Source organism: Camellia sinensis, chromosome 13 (assembly GCF_055761805.1).
Source record: "Camellia sinensis isolate YWXY chromosome 13, ASM5576180v1, whole genome shotgun sequence".
NCBI lineage: Eukaryota > Viridiplantae > Streptophyta > Magnoliopsida > Ericales > Theaceae > Camellia > Camellia sinensis.
In genome coordinates this window covers 20,070,045-20,086,644 of record NC_138973.1, presented here as the reverse complement: position 1 = coordinate 20,086,644, position 16,600 = coordinate 20,070,045, and the positions used below count along the sequence as shown (strand labels likewise).

Sequence of the window (16,600 nt, the reverse complement as noted above, 5' to 3'; positions counted from 1 at the left end):
GAAACTCTCACAAGATTTCTCACTAAAAACACCCTTTTCTTTATAAAATAGATAATAGGTAGATAGATAGATATAGATATAGATATAGATAGATAGATAGATAAATAATTAGATCATTGTTTATTAATATTTAGAATAACTATTATATATGTTAAAGAATCATAATATTTAAATTTTAAGTTGAAGAATTAATTACTTTGTACGTATGAATGTAATGCAATCTTAGGGAATCAGTTTTGAAAATAAATTTGGTATGATAAACATAAATTAACAAAGTAATTGGAAATGGTAATTATGGTCGCATAATTTAAGGGTTTAATATAAAACTAAATGAATTTAATTATGAACAAATTAAAATGCATCACATAATGACACTTAGTATTTTCATTATTAAAAAAATAAAAAATAAATAAAAACTTTGAGTTGAGAGTTTGAACATTAAAGAAATCCTGGTGAATTGGAATATATGTAAATCTCTACATATATATAAAAATGTTTAGTATGTATGAAAATAATGAGGTTTGAGGTTTAGTGTGTATGAAAATATTTTTGAATGTGTGATTTATTATTATTTTTTAATTGGAAAACTCCTTTTTTCTTGAGTGTGCAATTTATTAATTATTTATTTTTTAATTGGAAAACTCTTTCTTTGTTTGATTGTAAGGAAAAATGCATTCTTTGTTTAAAAAAGAAAGTATTTGAGTGTGTGATTTATTAAATATTTTTTAAATTACAAAATTACAAAATTTAGATTAAGCAATTAGAGCTCTCTTACCTCTTCTCACTAAAAACTTCATTTTCTTTAAAATATAGTATGGATTATTTTGTAAATTAAAATATGGTTTTGAAGTGGCATCAATGGCTTCTCCTCTTCTTTCTTTTCACTTTCAAAATGGTGATTCCTTTTGTAATATTATCAAAGAGATTCTTCCAATATTGTGAGCACTAAGCATAAAGTGGACTTTGATAGCGGATATGAGGTTTGTTTTGACCCTATCTTTCTTCTATTAGAAAGTCAAATAAGGATTAGAATTGTTGATAATGAATCTCATTGTAATATTTTGTTGTAAAGCAAAACTACGTTATTTTAGAGTCTGTGATTTTAATATCAATTTTAACTTAAATCGCTAAATTATATATTTTGTTAAAATGTCTCGCTATGATAAAAAAATATACAATATCTTTGTAGAAAAATCAGACCTGTGAAATAAAGCTTGCAATAATTCTTCAGTAATTCAAATAGACCTGTGAGATAAAGCTTGTGAAATGAAGTATACAATATCAATTCCTTAGTTGGAAAGGTACTTCAACTATTGAAGGGTTCCATTGAAAAGAAAAGAAAAAAAAAAGAAAAAAAAGAAGCAACAGAGTACTCAAATAGAGAAACATATACATACCCAATTGCTTTCACAGCCTCTACATGGTAGGGAATGAACACAAGATACCGTTTTCCTGTTTCACGTGCATAGAATTAATTCCTCTGCCGCTTCACTCTTTGAAAATGTGACGTCAATTGAATCAAATCATCTGTGTGCCCGTGTTCATGAGAAAGACAACTTTTAGACTTCACAGAATCAAATCTTTGAAAAATCCCACCTGCTTCGACTTCAAAATCAATATCAATACGAGCATCAAAGATCACTGAAGGCCCTTGCCGGTCAAGTTCCATTGAATTCATCCTAGAAGAATGAAACCCGTTTGGTGAAACTACAAAATCTTCAGAATTTTGATTGATTCCATAATGGAAATTAGTGCCCAGTGTGATCAAAGGGCTAAGCATGGGAATTCCTGTCAAATGGCCTGACAAATTCTTTGTTTGGGCTGACAGAAGAGAGAGAGCACTGCTGGAGTTTGAGATCCCAGATAATTTTGTTTCGAGAAAAGTGTAGCCCGTTTGTGATGAAATTGAAGCGTTTTGTTTTCCCATGCTGTGAAGATGGAAGACGGGTTTGGAATGTTATCACCCATCTACCATAGGAAACCCACGGGTTTGGATTTATAACCAGTCCAGATATCTCATTTCGGGTTAATCAAAATCGACATAAACTTCTCGATAAAAATCCATCCTCTATTCTGGTGATTGGTGATTCGTTAACCAAACAATTTGATTTCCAAAATGATTTTGTTAGGTTTTTATTCTTGGCAATCCCGTTTGACAAAACTCCTTTCAGTTGTACTTATTTTCGCACTTTTTATTTCAGTGAGGCTATGAGTGTTTAGATGCGAATCCAACCAGAATCGTGCCTTGCAGAGATGTTTGTGATGTTAATACTTTCAAGATTGCCACTTCACTGATTATGACGGGGATCAAGCTGTCCGGTCAGGTCGCGGGGGTCCAGGGGGCAACGCCCCTTAGCGGGTCCGGGGCAGCGCCACGGCGGGGTCGAGGGGCTGCGCTCCCGAAGCAAAATGCAATTTTGCATTCGAAGTTGCATGTTGCTCGCTCGAGCGAAGGTTGTGTCTGTGTAAAAACCTGAAAGAGATAAATGTACACTCGAGCGAAGGGTACATGGCTCGAACGAAGCCACTTATGGAAAATACACGTTTTTGGTTCCTCACTCGAGCAAGAGAGTTTTCGCTCGAGCGAGCTTCGCGATTCAGATTTCTATAAGTACAGGTTTTTGCCAAATTTTAAGATTACTTCTCCAAATCTTCTTCTTGGGTTCTAGGGTTTATATCTGGGGATATTTTGATAGTTTTCTTTGATGTTTTGATTGAGTATTCAACTCATGGTTTAAAGAGTATACATCAAAGGATTATTTGTTTGTTCTACACAAAAGAGAGAGTTGTTCTTCGGTGGATTCTGAAGAATTCGAGCCTGAAGCTTTGGTGGATTCCGGAGTGGCTTATCGTCAAGACAATTCCGAGGTGAAGACGGGGTTGGAAGAGACACATAGAGGTTGGTTCAATTCGGGCGTGGATTCGCTAGGTAATTGAGAGTATACCTGTATAATTCCTTTATATCTTCTTAGTGGATTGTTTTGTGGCTATTGCCTGTGGTTTTTTATCACAGTTGGAGGTTCTCCAATTGTGATTTTTTCACGTTAAAATTGTTGTGTCAATTTGTCTTGATTGTTTGATTGGGATTGTTATTTACTGCTTAAAATTGATACATAATCACAAATCAACATGTAGGGGATTTCTAGATTTTTCAATTGATATCAGAGCAGGTCGTTCTTTTTTTTAAAAAAAAATATTCTTTTAGAATGAGATCTTGTTTGATTTGTGATAATGGATTCAATACGTGAGGGAAACTCTATGGTTCGACCACCCTTACTTGACGGATCCAATTATTCTTTTTGGAAAGCTCGGATGAGATCATTTTTGAAATCTATTGATGAAAAAGTTTGACAATCTGTCATGTATGGGTGGGTTAAACCAAAAATTACTGTTGATGGAGTAACTTTCCCCAAACCAATTGAAAAGTGGGACACAATTGATTACCAAAATAGTAGCTGGAATAGTAAAGCTATCAATTCTCTCTTTTGCGCTGTCACACCTGAAGAGTTTAGTCAAATTTGCAATTGTGAAGTCGCAAAAGAGGCTTGGGATATCTTACAAACTATTCATGAGGGCACTCCTTCTGTGAAACGCTCAAAACTTCAAAGGCTCACATCTAGTTTCGAAAACCTTTCAATGAAAGATAGTGAGACCTTTGATGAATTTTATACGAAGTTGAGTGACATTGTAAATTCTAGCTTCAATTTAGGTGAAAAAATACCAGAATCCAAAGTCGTGGAAAAAATTTTGAGATCCTTGCCCGATTGGTTCTAACCAAAAGTTACGGCTACTGAGGAGGCTCAAGATGTTGACAACCTTAAGCTGGATCACTTGGTTGGAAATCTCTAAACTTATGAAGCACATAGGAATTTCAAAAAGAAACAAAAAGATACTATTGCTTATAGTAGTGCTCATGGAGTTGAAGAAGATTTTGATAAGGATTATGAGATAGATTCCAAGATTACGGCTGCTTTTGTTAAACAATTTAAAAAATATTTTTTGAAAAAGAATCCTAATCTTTTGGAATCTACTCATACCCATAAATCTAAAAGCAAAGATAAACACAAAATTAATTCTATAGCCAAGAAGGAGAAAGGAAAGATACAAGGGAACTCTGAAAGAGTCCAATGCTGCTATGAATGCCAAGGATTTGGCCACTTTGCTTCAGAATGCTCCACTCGTTTGAAGAAGAAGAAAGCCCTCGCCATCACTTGGGATGATGAATCAGAATCTGATGAAGATGAAAGTGACAATGAAGATCAAGGCGAAGAGGGACATAAACAATTCCTTGCTTTCATGGTAGCTTCCGAAACTGAAGGACGAACAGAGTATCCGAAGAGCCTGGTTGAGAATGCCACTGATGATGAATCCTCGGGAAGTGATGATGAAGAGCTTGAGCAAGCTTATGAAAAGTTGTATAAGGAATCTCTTAAGTTATCCAAATTGAATGACAAACTCACTATGAAACTCACAGCATGTGAAAGTGAGAATGTCAAACTAAAGGAGGAGATTTCCGAGGCTAGGATTGATGCCATCAAAATAGCTAATGATCGACCAGCTCTTTGTGCAAAACTCTTGACTTGTGAGACAGAGAGGAACTCTCGAGAAAAAATCTATGCAACATATGAAGAAAAAATTGAAACTCTCGAGATGTGTCAAGTTGCTTTGGAAGAACTAATGATCAAAAAGGATGAAGAGCTCAAGTGTGCTATGGCTACCATTGGTCTTTGGAATAGGGGATCAAAGACATTGGACAATATCATTGGGTCTCAACAAATTTGTTCTGACAGGAGTGGCATTGCGTTTGGTGGTAAGAAAGAGCAAAAACAGAGTGCTTCCACATCTTATGATACAAGAACTCAATGAAAGGGAGAACAAAAAATTCAACATAAGAATGGACTTCTCAAACTTCCTAGAGTTGGTAAGGTAAAAGAAAAGAAGGTACACCTTGTTTTTATTTGTCATCATTGTAGTATGCATGGTCATATTCGCCCTTATTGTTATAAGTTACATGGGAGAGTGTATTTGCCTAAACCTAAAAATAGGAAGTTGGAAACTAAGTCGAGACGGGTTCCCATTGAAAGCAAAGGGAACCACAACGTCAAGACACCACCCAAGAACCGCAATGCTCACAACTTTGTTTATACTAAAGCGGTTTGGGTGAGAAAACTTGACTTGTGTTAATTTGTTTATTTGTTTTAGTTTTTGAGTTTCTGTGTGTTTTTTTTTAATGTGAAAAAAAAATGTGTGCATATTCGTTTTTTGTCTTGCTTTGGTTAAGAAAAAAAAATGAAAAAAAAAAAAATCCAAGAAGATTTTCTTAGTATGGTTTTGCAAGCTTAAATTTTTTGAGTGGTCCTTGGTGCATATTGGAATTGATAAGAATATCCATTACATGTTAATATGTGTGCGTTTTATGTGGTAATTACTTATTTTGGAGTGTGTGTTTTTTGATTAGTATGTCTCATTCTGTACACACTCTTGGATTAGCAAATATCGGAGTCTTCCGCCTTAGTGGTTATTTTTTTTCTATGGACTTCTGGCATTGTATCTTTTGCTTTTCTAGAGGAATTGACCTATACTAGCACATCATGGGTGATGGTAAGTCTCTTAACCACCTTCCATCTTTTTGCATCTCCACGGCTTTCCCCTCTGTTCTTTGTAGTCCAGGCATGAGGAAAACGCTACCTCAAAGTCACCAACCAGGCCATCCTTATTATATCCATGTTTCTCTGGTTCGGTTTCCATACTCTTGAGCATGTCAGCTGCCAATGAGTGTGCAAAAGAAAGAAAAAAATGTGCAAAAGAAAGAAACAAAAAAAAGGTGTGCAAAAGAAAGAAAAGAAAAAGATGTGAAAAAAAAAAAAGGATTCATGAATTGAGGGGGAGCTTCCGCCTTTACTCACCAAATACCCCTTGATTCCTAGTGTTTTGACTTTTCTTTGTTGTGTTTAGATTCTCTTGTCGGAGGTCTAACTTTCAAATCACTACTAGGATTGAATCTAGTGTTTGTCGAACTCCAAGAGTCACACACACACTTTTCTCATGGGATCTATGCTTTTTACATAATGCATTACTTTCTTTTATGAGGAATTTTCTATAGACTGTGCATATTGTGTTTTCAAGTAATTGTGTTTCTTGGATAATCTTGTGTGTTCTAAAGTACAAATCTGAGATTTCTTGCTTGCTCCACCATATTATTTTTGTCGTTTTCTTCTTGTTCACTGTTTTCAGTGTTTGTGGTCGCTTTTAGTGAGGGGGAGTTTGGTTTATTGTTATCATGTCATTGCTTGTGTGTTTTATGCTTTTACTTTAATTGTTTGAGCTTCCTTCGTCAAATGTTGTCAGGTGCATGTGTCTTAGTTTTGAGGTTTTCATGTTACATGTTCTTAAAATCTCAAAGTCGCATCTATTCATGTTTTACATCTCATACTTCAAGATAATCTTGTCATATGTTTATTGCATTTTCATATTCTCTTTTGGGACTAATAGTTGTTTTGGAGATTGTGGCACTAATAGCTGTTTTGCAGATCATGACCTCGAGAAAGAAGTTTGCTTTTGTTGGTTGTAATGGGTTGGGGTGTTTAGGATTTTATTTGTTAGGTGTGTTTTGTCACGGCATTGCCAAAGGGGGAGATTGTTAGGTTTTTATTCTTGGCAATCCCGTTTGACAAAACTCCTTTCAGTTGTACTTATTTTCGCACTTTTTATTTCAGTGAGGCTATGAGTGTTTAGATGCGAATCCAACCATAATCGTGCCTTGCAGAGAAGTTTGTGATGTTAATACTTTCAAGATTGCCACTTCACTGATTATGACGGGGATCGAGCTGCCCGATCAGCTCGTGGGGGTCCAGAGGGCAGCGCCCCTTGGTGGGTCCGAGGCAACGCCACGGTGGGGTCAAGGGGCTGTGCCCCCGAAGCAAAATGCAATTTTGCATTCGAAGTTGCATGTTGCTCGCTCGAGCGAACAAGTGCTTGCTCGAGCGAAGGCTGCGTCTGTGTAAAAAGCTGAAAGAGATAAATGTACGCTCGAGCGAAGGGTGCATGGCTCAAGTGAAGCCACTTATGGAAAACACGCGTTTTTGGTTCCTTGCTCGAGCGAGCTTCGCGATTCAGATTTCTATAACTACAGGTTTTTGTCAGATTTTAGGATTACTTCTCCAGATCTTCTTCTTGGGTTTTAGGGTTTATATCTGGGGATATTTTGATAGTTTTATTTGATGTTTTGATTGAGTATTCAACTCATGGTTTAAAAAGTACACATCAAAGGATTATTTGTTTGTTCTACACAAAAGAGAGAGTTGTTCTTCGGTGGATTCTGAAGAATTCGAGCCTGAAGCTTTGATGGATTCCGGAGTGGCTCATCGTCAAGACCATTCCGAGGTGAAGACGAGGTTGGAAGAGACACATAGAGGTTGGTTCAATTTGGGCGTGGATTCGCTAGGTAATTGAGAGTGTAGCTGTGTAATTCCTTCATATCTTCTTAGTGGATTGTTTTGTGGCTGTTGCCTGTGGTTTTTTATCATAGTTGGAGGCGCTCCAATTGTGGTTTTTCCACGTTAAAATCGTTATGTCGATTTGTCTTGATTGTTTGATTGGGATTGTTATATACTGCTTAAAATTGATACATAATCACAAATCAACATCTAGGGGATTTCTAGATTTTTTAGATTTACTAAGATGAGAGCATTTTTTAATGTATCTATGTGGCTGGCTAGGACAGAAAAAGGAAAGGGAGCGAATGGGGTGGCGGTTGGTCCTTGTAGGTGGGGAAGCCAAGAGACGGGTTGGTGATGGTGGTGGACGATGGTGGCTACTACGGAAGAGAAGGAAACATAATCTCATTAGAAAAGAGATAGTGTAAAGTTTAAATATTGGTAGTAGTAGAATCGTAAATCCATCCCACATTGTTCATAATCTAATTAGAAAAGAAATAGTGTAAAGTTTAAATATTGGTAGTAGTATAATCGTAAACTTATCTCACATCGTTTAAAAACAACGCAAAATGTTTGAATATAATGTGTGATTGAGACATCTAATAATCACCGAGCTCGGTAGCGTTAGCTTTTGACTCAAGCGAGGGCACCAAAGTGGTTGGATGATGGTAAAGTTGAAGATGGCTTCAATGCTTAAACTCAGGCTAGATCAGTGAACCTGTAGGTTCTGGCTAGCTTTAGGTTGTTGAGTTAAGTCAATTGGACAACCATTTTTTTTTTTTCCACATGTAGAAAATAAAAAATTAATATTGTGATGATCAAGGATGGACTTTTTTTTTTCAAGTATAAAATAAATAAATTAATATTGTCATGATCAAGGATGGATCCTCAAAATTTGAAAATCTAAATATACTTTCACATCTAGTGGATCAGTCCTTAGTGATGATTACACAACATAAAAATGATGCTTTTTTCTATTTCAATTAATAACATTTGGTGGGTTTGGCAACTAACAAAAAAAATTTTTTTTTGTTTGTTTGTTTCTTTGTTTTGACTATTATATTTTTTAAATTTGCGTAAAAATTTTTACATTTTTTTTGTGTATCTAGTGTAGAATGATCTAAAAACATCACCAACTTATTTTCACTTTTTTTTTAAATTTTTTTTTATGAATTGTTTTTCATTTTTATTTTTATAACTTATTTGCTCCATGTAGTCGAATAGATTCTAAAATGCAAAGTTTTTTTAATTTTTTTGAAAAAACTTCATTAAAAATGAACAAAAAAAACAATAACAAATACTTACCCCAGTTCCACTAAATTTTCTTTACAAAAAATTACAATTCAATAGTATTTTAAAAAAATAATTACAAATTTATTAAAAAAATAATTTTAATTTTAATATTTGCAAAATTTACCACTGTGATCTGATTTTTTTTTTAAATAATTCAAAATATATTCGACGCACAATAAATATTTAAAAGCTTTGACAAGAGAAGGTTTGGTGATGGTGGCGGACAATAGTGGCTGCTACGGAAGAGAAGAAAACACAATCTCATTAGAAAAGAGATAGTGTAAAGTTTAAATATTGGTAGTAGTAGAATCGTAAATCCATCCCACATCGTTCATAATCTAATTAGAAAAGAGATAGTGTAAAGTTTAAATATTGTTAGTAGTATAATAATAAACTTATCCCACATTGTTTAAAAATAACGCATAATGTTTAAATATAAGGTGTGATTGAAACATCTAATAATCGTCGAGCTAAGTAGCGTTAACTTATGACTCAAGCGAGATCACCAAAGTGGTTGGATGATGGTAAAGTTGAAAAATGGCTTCAACGCTTGAACTCAGGCTAGACGAATGAACCTGTAGGTTCTGGCTAGCTTTCGGTTACTGAGCTAAGTCATTGAACAATCGCTTTATATTTTATTTTTTCATGTATAAAATAAATAAATTAATATTGTCATGATCAATGATGGATGCCCAAAATTTGAAAATCTAAATGTACTTTTGTACCTTGGGAATCCGTCCATGGTGATGATTATGCAACTTAAAAATGAAGGTTTTTTCTATTTCAATCAACAAAATTTGGTGGGATTGGCAACTAACTAAATTTTTCCTTTTTTTTTTTTGTTTGAATATTTATTTTTTTAAATTCGCATAAATTTTTTTTCATTTTTTTGTGTATCTAGTGCAGAATGATTTAAAAACATCACCAATTTATTCACTTTTTTTTTTTAATGAATTGTTTTTCTTTTTTCTTTTTTTTATAACTTATTTGGTCCATGTAGTCTAGCAAATCCTGAATTGCAAAGTTTTTCCCCTCCCCTGCCATCACCCATCCACCCTGACCCACGGGTTTTATTCTGGCGGCACTGATGATGTATTTGTGGTTCTGATGGTTGATTTCAATCAAGAAAGAGTTTCATTTCGATTTATACCTAGATATCTCATTTCAGGTTTATCAAAATTGACGTAAATTTCTCAATCAAAGAACATCCTCTATTTTAGTTAGATTTGAAACTTGTCAGCAATCAAGTTAAACAATTTGATTTCCAAAATGATTTACTAAGATCAGAATATTTTATTTTTTATTTTCCTATGTGGCTAGCAAGAGAGAGAAAGGAAAGGGAGCGAAGGAGTGGTGGTTGGTCCTTGTAGGTGGGGCAGACAAGAGAGGGTTCGGTGATAGTGGCGGACGATGGTGGCTATTACGGAAGAGAAGAAAACATAATCTCATTAGAAAAGAGATTGTGTAAAGTTTAAATTTTAGTAGTAGTAGAATTGTAAATCCATCCCACATCCTTCATAATCTAATTTGAAAAGAGATAGTGTAAAGTTTAAATATTGGAAGTGTTAGGTTTTATTCTTGGCAACCCCGTTTGACAAAACTCCTTTCAGTTGTATTTATTTTCGCACTTTTATTTCAGTGAGACTATGAGTGTTTAGATGCGAATCCAACCTGAATTGTGCCTTTCAGAGAAGTTTGTGATGCTAATGCTTTCAAGATTGCCTGTCCGCTCGAGCGGACATTACCCCGCTCAAGTGGAGAATCCCTGGTTCCAGAAGTTTTGGTCGCCTGTAAAAGTACTGAGCTGTGTGATTTCGCGCTCGAGCGAGTTCTTTAGCGCTCGAGCGGACCTCTAGTATATTTCGCGCATATTTTGCTGAAGCCGCTCGAGCGGGCATTTGGCGATCACGGGACAGATTCTATAAATTCGCGTGTTGGGTCAGATTTTAGGATTACTACTCCAGATCTTCTTTTTGGGTTCTAGGGTTTATATCTGGGGATACTTTGTGAGTTTTCTTTGATGTTTTATTGAGTATTCAACTCATGGTTTAAAGAGAGTACATCAAAGGTTTTGTTTGCTATACAAAAGAGAGAGTTGTTCTTCGGTGGATTCTGAAGAATTCGAGCCTGAAGCTTTGGTGGATTCCGGGGTGGCTCATCGTAAAGACAATTCCGAGGTGAAGACGGGTTGGAAGAGGCACATAGAGGTTGGTTCAATTAGGCGTGGATTCGCTAGGTAATTGAGAGTATACCTATGTAATTCCTTTAAATCTTCTTAGTGAATTGTTTTGTGGCTATTGCCCGTGGTTTTTTTATCACAGTTGGAGGTGTCCAATTGTGGTTTTTTCCACATAAAATCGTTGTGTCTCTTTGTCTTGATTGTTTGATTGGGATTGTTATATTCTGCCTAAAATTGATACATAATCACAAATCAACATCTAGGGGATTTCTAGATTTTTTAGGAAGTAGTATAATCATAAATTTATCCCACATCATTTAAAAACAACTCATAATGTTTGAATATAAGGTGTGATTGAGACATCTAATAATTGTCGAGCTAAGTAGCGGTAGCCTCAAGCAAGGGCACCAAAGTTGTTGGATGATGGTAAAATTGAAAGATGGTTTCAACGCCTTGAACTTAGGCTAGACCAGTGAACCTGTAGGTTCTAGCTAACTTTAGGTTGTTGGGTTAAGTCATTGGACAACCATTTCTTTTTTTTCACATGTAGAAAATAAAAAATTAATATTGTGATGATCAAGGATGGATTTTTTTTTTCATGTATAAAATAAATAAATTAATATTGTTATGATCAAGGATGAATCCTCAAAATTTGAAAATATATACTTTCGCACCCAGTGGATCAGTCATTGGTGATGATTACACAACATAAAAATGATACTTTTTTCTATTTCAATCAGTAACATTTGGTGGGTTTGCCAACTAACTAAAAAAACTTTTCTTTTTTTTTTCTTTTTTTTTTAATATTATTTTTTAAAAATTTACAGCAAAAATTTTGCATTTTTTTGTATATCTAGTGTAGAATGATCTAAAAACGTCAACAACTTATTTTCACTTTTTTATAATGAATTTTTTCCATTTCTTTTTATAACTCATTTAGTCCAGGTAGCCTAGTAGGTCCTAAAATGCAAAGTTCTTTGAATTTTTTTTGACAAAAGTTCATTAAAAATGAAAAAAAAAAAATCCAAACACTTATCCCAGTCCCACTAAATTTTCTTTATGAAAAATTACAATTCAATAGTATTTTCAAAAAATAATTACAAATTTACTTTAAAATTTTAATTTTAATTTTAATATTTATAAAATTTACCACTCTGATCTGATTTTTTTTTTCTTTCCACACTGGAAGTACTACATACCTTTAAAATAACTCAAAATATATTCCAAGCACAATAAATATTTAAAAGCTTTGACAAGAGAGGGTTCAGTGATGGTGGCAGTGGATAGCGGCCACGGGAGAGAAGGTGATGTAGGACAAGATTTTAAGAATTTTTATGTTTTTAGTTTTAATATTTTTAACATATTATTTTATTAGGATTCTTGTAATTTAGTATAAATATTTTAGAATTATTAGGTTTCTTAATTTTATTATTTTGGAATTAGGTTTTGACTAGGATTTTAAATAGTTTAGAATTTTAGTTTCCTATTCTCTTAGGTTTCCTAATTTGTATTGATTTAAGTTTCTTAGTTTATTTTAGAATTACTTTTCCTACAAGTATTAGGTTTTGCTTATTATAAATAGCTATGTAAGCCTCATGGAAAAGACAACTTTTATACAACTTTTATTCATTCAATCAATAATATTGAAATATTTTCTCTTCCTTGTGGATTCAAGGTTCTATTTTTCTCGTGGATTCGAGAGCCTCTTTTCGTCTTCTAGAACGATATCTAGTCCCCGTGTATTCCGCTACGTCAGAAGGAAACATAATCTCATTAGAAAAGAGATAGTGTAAAATTTAAAAATTAATTGTAATAGAATCGTAAATCCATCCCACATTGTTCATAATCTCATTAGAAAAGAGATAGTGTAAAATTTAAACATTAGTAGTAGTAGAATCATAAACTCATCCCACATCGTTTAAAAACAACACATAATGTTTGGATATAAGGTGTGATTGAGACATCTAATAATTGTTGAGGTAAGTAGCTTTAGTTTGTGACTCAAGCGAGGGCACCAAGCTAGTTGGATGATGATAAAGTTGAAAGATGGGTTCGATACCTGAACTCAGGTCAGTTCAGTTAATGTGCGGTTGCTAGGTAGCCCAAGGTGATTGAGTTAAGTCATTGAACAACCACTTCTTCTTTTTTTAAAATACATGTATGAAATAAATAAATTAATATTGTGATGATCAATGATGGATCTAAGTCATCGGACAACCACTCTTTTTTTTTTTTTTAATACATGTATGAAATAAATAAATTAATATTGTGATGATTAATGATGGATCTAAGTCATCGGACAACCACTTTTCTTCTTCTTCTTCTTCTTCTTCTTCTTCTAAATACATGTATGAAATAAATAAATTAATATTGTGCTGATCAATGATGGATCTAGGGGGTGCGGGAAAATCTAAATATACTTTCACTCCTCGTGGATCTGTCCCTAGTGATGATTAACACAACATAAAAATAATGGGTTTTTCTATTTCAATCAATTAAATTTGATGGGTTTGGCAACTGTCTAAAAAGCTCAATTTTTTTAATTTTCAATATTATTACTTTTAAAATTTGCGCAAATTTTTTTACATTTTTTGTTTGTCTAGTGTAGAATGATCTAAAAGCATCATCAACTTATTTTCATTTTTTTTTTTGCTGAATTGTTTTCCATTTTTTTTTTATAACTTATTTGGTCCATGTAGTCGAGTAGATCACACAATGCGAAGTTTTTTGAAATTTTTTAAAAGAAAGTTAATAAAAAAAAAAATTCCAAATACTTATCCCAATTCCACTAAATTTTCTTTATGAAAAATTACAATTCAATGATATTTTCAAAAAATAATTACAAATTTATTAAACAAAATTAATTTTAATTTTAATGATGTGAATTTTTTTTTTCTTTTCTACACTTGCATTGAATTGTATCCCTTTCTTTAGTCAAGACTTTTTTATATTGTAACCCTATAATTTTGATAATGCATGAGAGAGTGAGAGGGGCACACGTTAAAGTGGAAGAAGGCAAGCTTTCTATAAATGTTAAATTATTCATAATTTAATAAGTTAATGATTGTGTTTAAGATATTAATCTAAGTATTAACAGGCTTAGAGCATCTTCAATGACAAATATTATAATAGCATTGTTATTGTCAAATTATTGTAATGAATAGTTGAAAATGGATGAAAAATAGCAATGCTGCTCCAATGGTTCGACTGCCATTTTGGCACAGAAACTGGTGTGTCTAGATGACCAATCGATCATCTGAATACACCAGTTTCTGTGTTTTTTTGTAAAAATGGAGGGCAATAAGGAGGGATATTTCATTGGGAGGAGGGAGGGAAGGAAGGAGATGTTTCTTCATGATCTGGCACATATGAGAACTGCCAAAACTTGTGTCGAATTTAACACAAGTTTTGACATTTGTCAAATTTAATAGCTGCCATTTCTCTCTTTAACTCTTGGGCCCCCATATCCACACGCCAGAGACACAGCATTTGATGAATCATTTAAATAATTAATTATTTATTTATTTTCTTGGCAGAGACATCATGGCATTTGGCCACTATACCCAAAAACATTTCGGGCTTGTTTGGTTTGTTTTTCAGAAAAAATTTTGAGAAAAATTCTCTACAAACAAATTTTCAAGAGTAATCAAACCAAACAAATTTTTCCAAAAAAAATCTCAAAATTTTGTTTGGTTACCTACTTTCCAAAATCACACTCTCTCATACACATCAAATCAATCACTTTTTTTAAAACTCTCTCCCCAAAATAATTTTCCAAAACTATTTCTGAAAAAAGGCAAACCAAACAAGTTTTCGTACTTTTTATCTCAAAAACTACTCTACAAACACAAACTAAACACACCTTTCATATTTTAATTGGTCTGTGCATACTGTTCTTTTCCTTTTTCTTTTTTTTTTAGTTACTTTAATAATGTCTATATATTAACAATTATTTTGTAAATTAAAATATGGTTTTAAAAGTGCATCAATGGCTTCTCTTCTTTATTTTCACTTTCAAAATGGTGATTCCTTTTTTAATATTATCAAAGAGATTCTTCAAATATTGTGAGCACTAAGCATAAAATGGACTTTGGTAGTGGATATGAGGTTTGTTTGAGCAAATTTCATTTATATCCCTATACTTTGACATGATTTTCAAAGACCCCCCCAGACTACACTTATTTTCATATGTACCCCCATACTGTGCAAGTTACTATCAATCTCACCCCTGCTGTCTATTTCTGTAGGAAGTGGACGGAATGAGTGACGTGGCCCCTTATACTTTCACATGGAGGGAAAATTAAGGCTTGCCCACCAAAACCTAACCTTCCCTTGTATTTCCTTCAACCTACAAAAATAGAGACTACAACAAAATAGAAGGAAAAAAAAAAATGGAGCATCAATGAAATCAGTGGGAGAGAAGAAATGAGGAACAATCGAAGCTCAAGAAATCAAGGGAAGTGGTGTGGAAGAGATGTTTTGCAATATTTGTGGAAGAAGAAGGCTGATACACACAGCATGGACCAACACAAATCATAGAAGGAGATTTCATAGTTTCCCTAACAATGGTTACAATCACTTTACCTGGGTAGACCTACCCATGTGCGATCGGGCAGTGTAGATCATTCCTAATCTGTTGAAGAAGTTGAATAAGATGGAAGCACAACTGAAGAGAAGGACTGGAAGAGAGAGGAAACTATGGATTTGCTTGGTTTTATCATGATTGGTTGTAGGAATATGGTTTGTAATGTAAAGTTACAAGTTGTATGGTGGTGTAAGAATGAATGGAGTCTGTATCCGGTTTCTGAATCATATGCAATGGGTGAACTGTTGTTAATGGAAAAATATGATTTTGAGATGAAAATTGTGTGTGTGGTGACCTATTAATGTTGTCTCTATTATTTTTTGTTTGGTGACTCTGACATAGACAAAAGAAACACATAGAAGTTGGGACACAATTTGGGACCATAATTGTCACTCCAAATTCAAATTGGGCAAAACAATACAGTAAAGGCACCAAATTTACATTCTTCATTTCACTGTGTGTCCATTCCTGGACTGCAAATTAAAAGGAACAAGCACCAAAACACACACACATAGCAGTCCATCACCAATGAACTCTTGGAAGTTGGGAAAGGATTGTGAATCACATACACAATTTGTCACTCCAAATTCAAATTAGTCAAAACAATACAACAGAAAAATTGACATTATTGCTTATATTGTTGTGTCCATCCATAAACTAAAAACTAGAAGAAAAAAAAAACCATCACCAAAACACACACACACATCTGTCCATTACCAATAAACACCAAGACTTGTCACAACAGTAGTAAAGGCACTAAATTATCATTCAAACTTTGATCAGTTCACACACTTGTCATTCATGTTGTGCAAAACATATACTAAGAAAGGGGCAGCCAATACAAAAACCAAGCTTCAAATGTACAAAAAGCCCCTACCATTGTCATGGTTATGGAATATGAACAAAAGTAGCAAAAATCTTGACATCCATTACATTGTATTCCATGAACAAAAGTAGTAAAAACCTTCTCCAGCATGGTAAATAAAATAAAAAAAACCAACAACAACACTGGTCATTCATTTTCTAAATACTTTGTCTCAGCTGCATTCGTGGTTGCACCCAGAGGAGATTTGACAGCACTAGCATCGTACACCACTCTTCCTCTCC

At 33.8% G+C, this 16,600-nt stretch overlaps 1 pseudogene; it reads right to left on the bottom strand.

Annotated features, from left to right (window-relative positions):
* Positions 1 to 1,182: 1,182 nt before the first annotated feature.
* On the bottom strand, positions 1,183 to 1,951 carry LOC145806548 (uncharacterized; annotated as a pseudogene).
* Between the last annotated feature and the right edge of the window lie 14,649 nt (positions 1,952 to 16,600).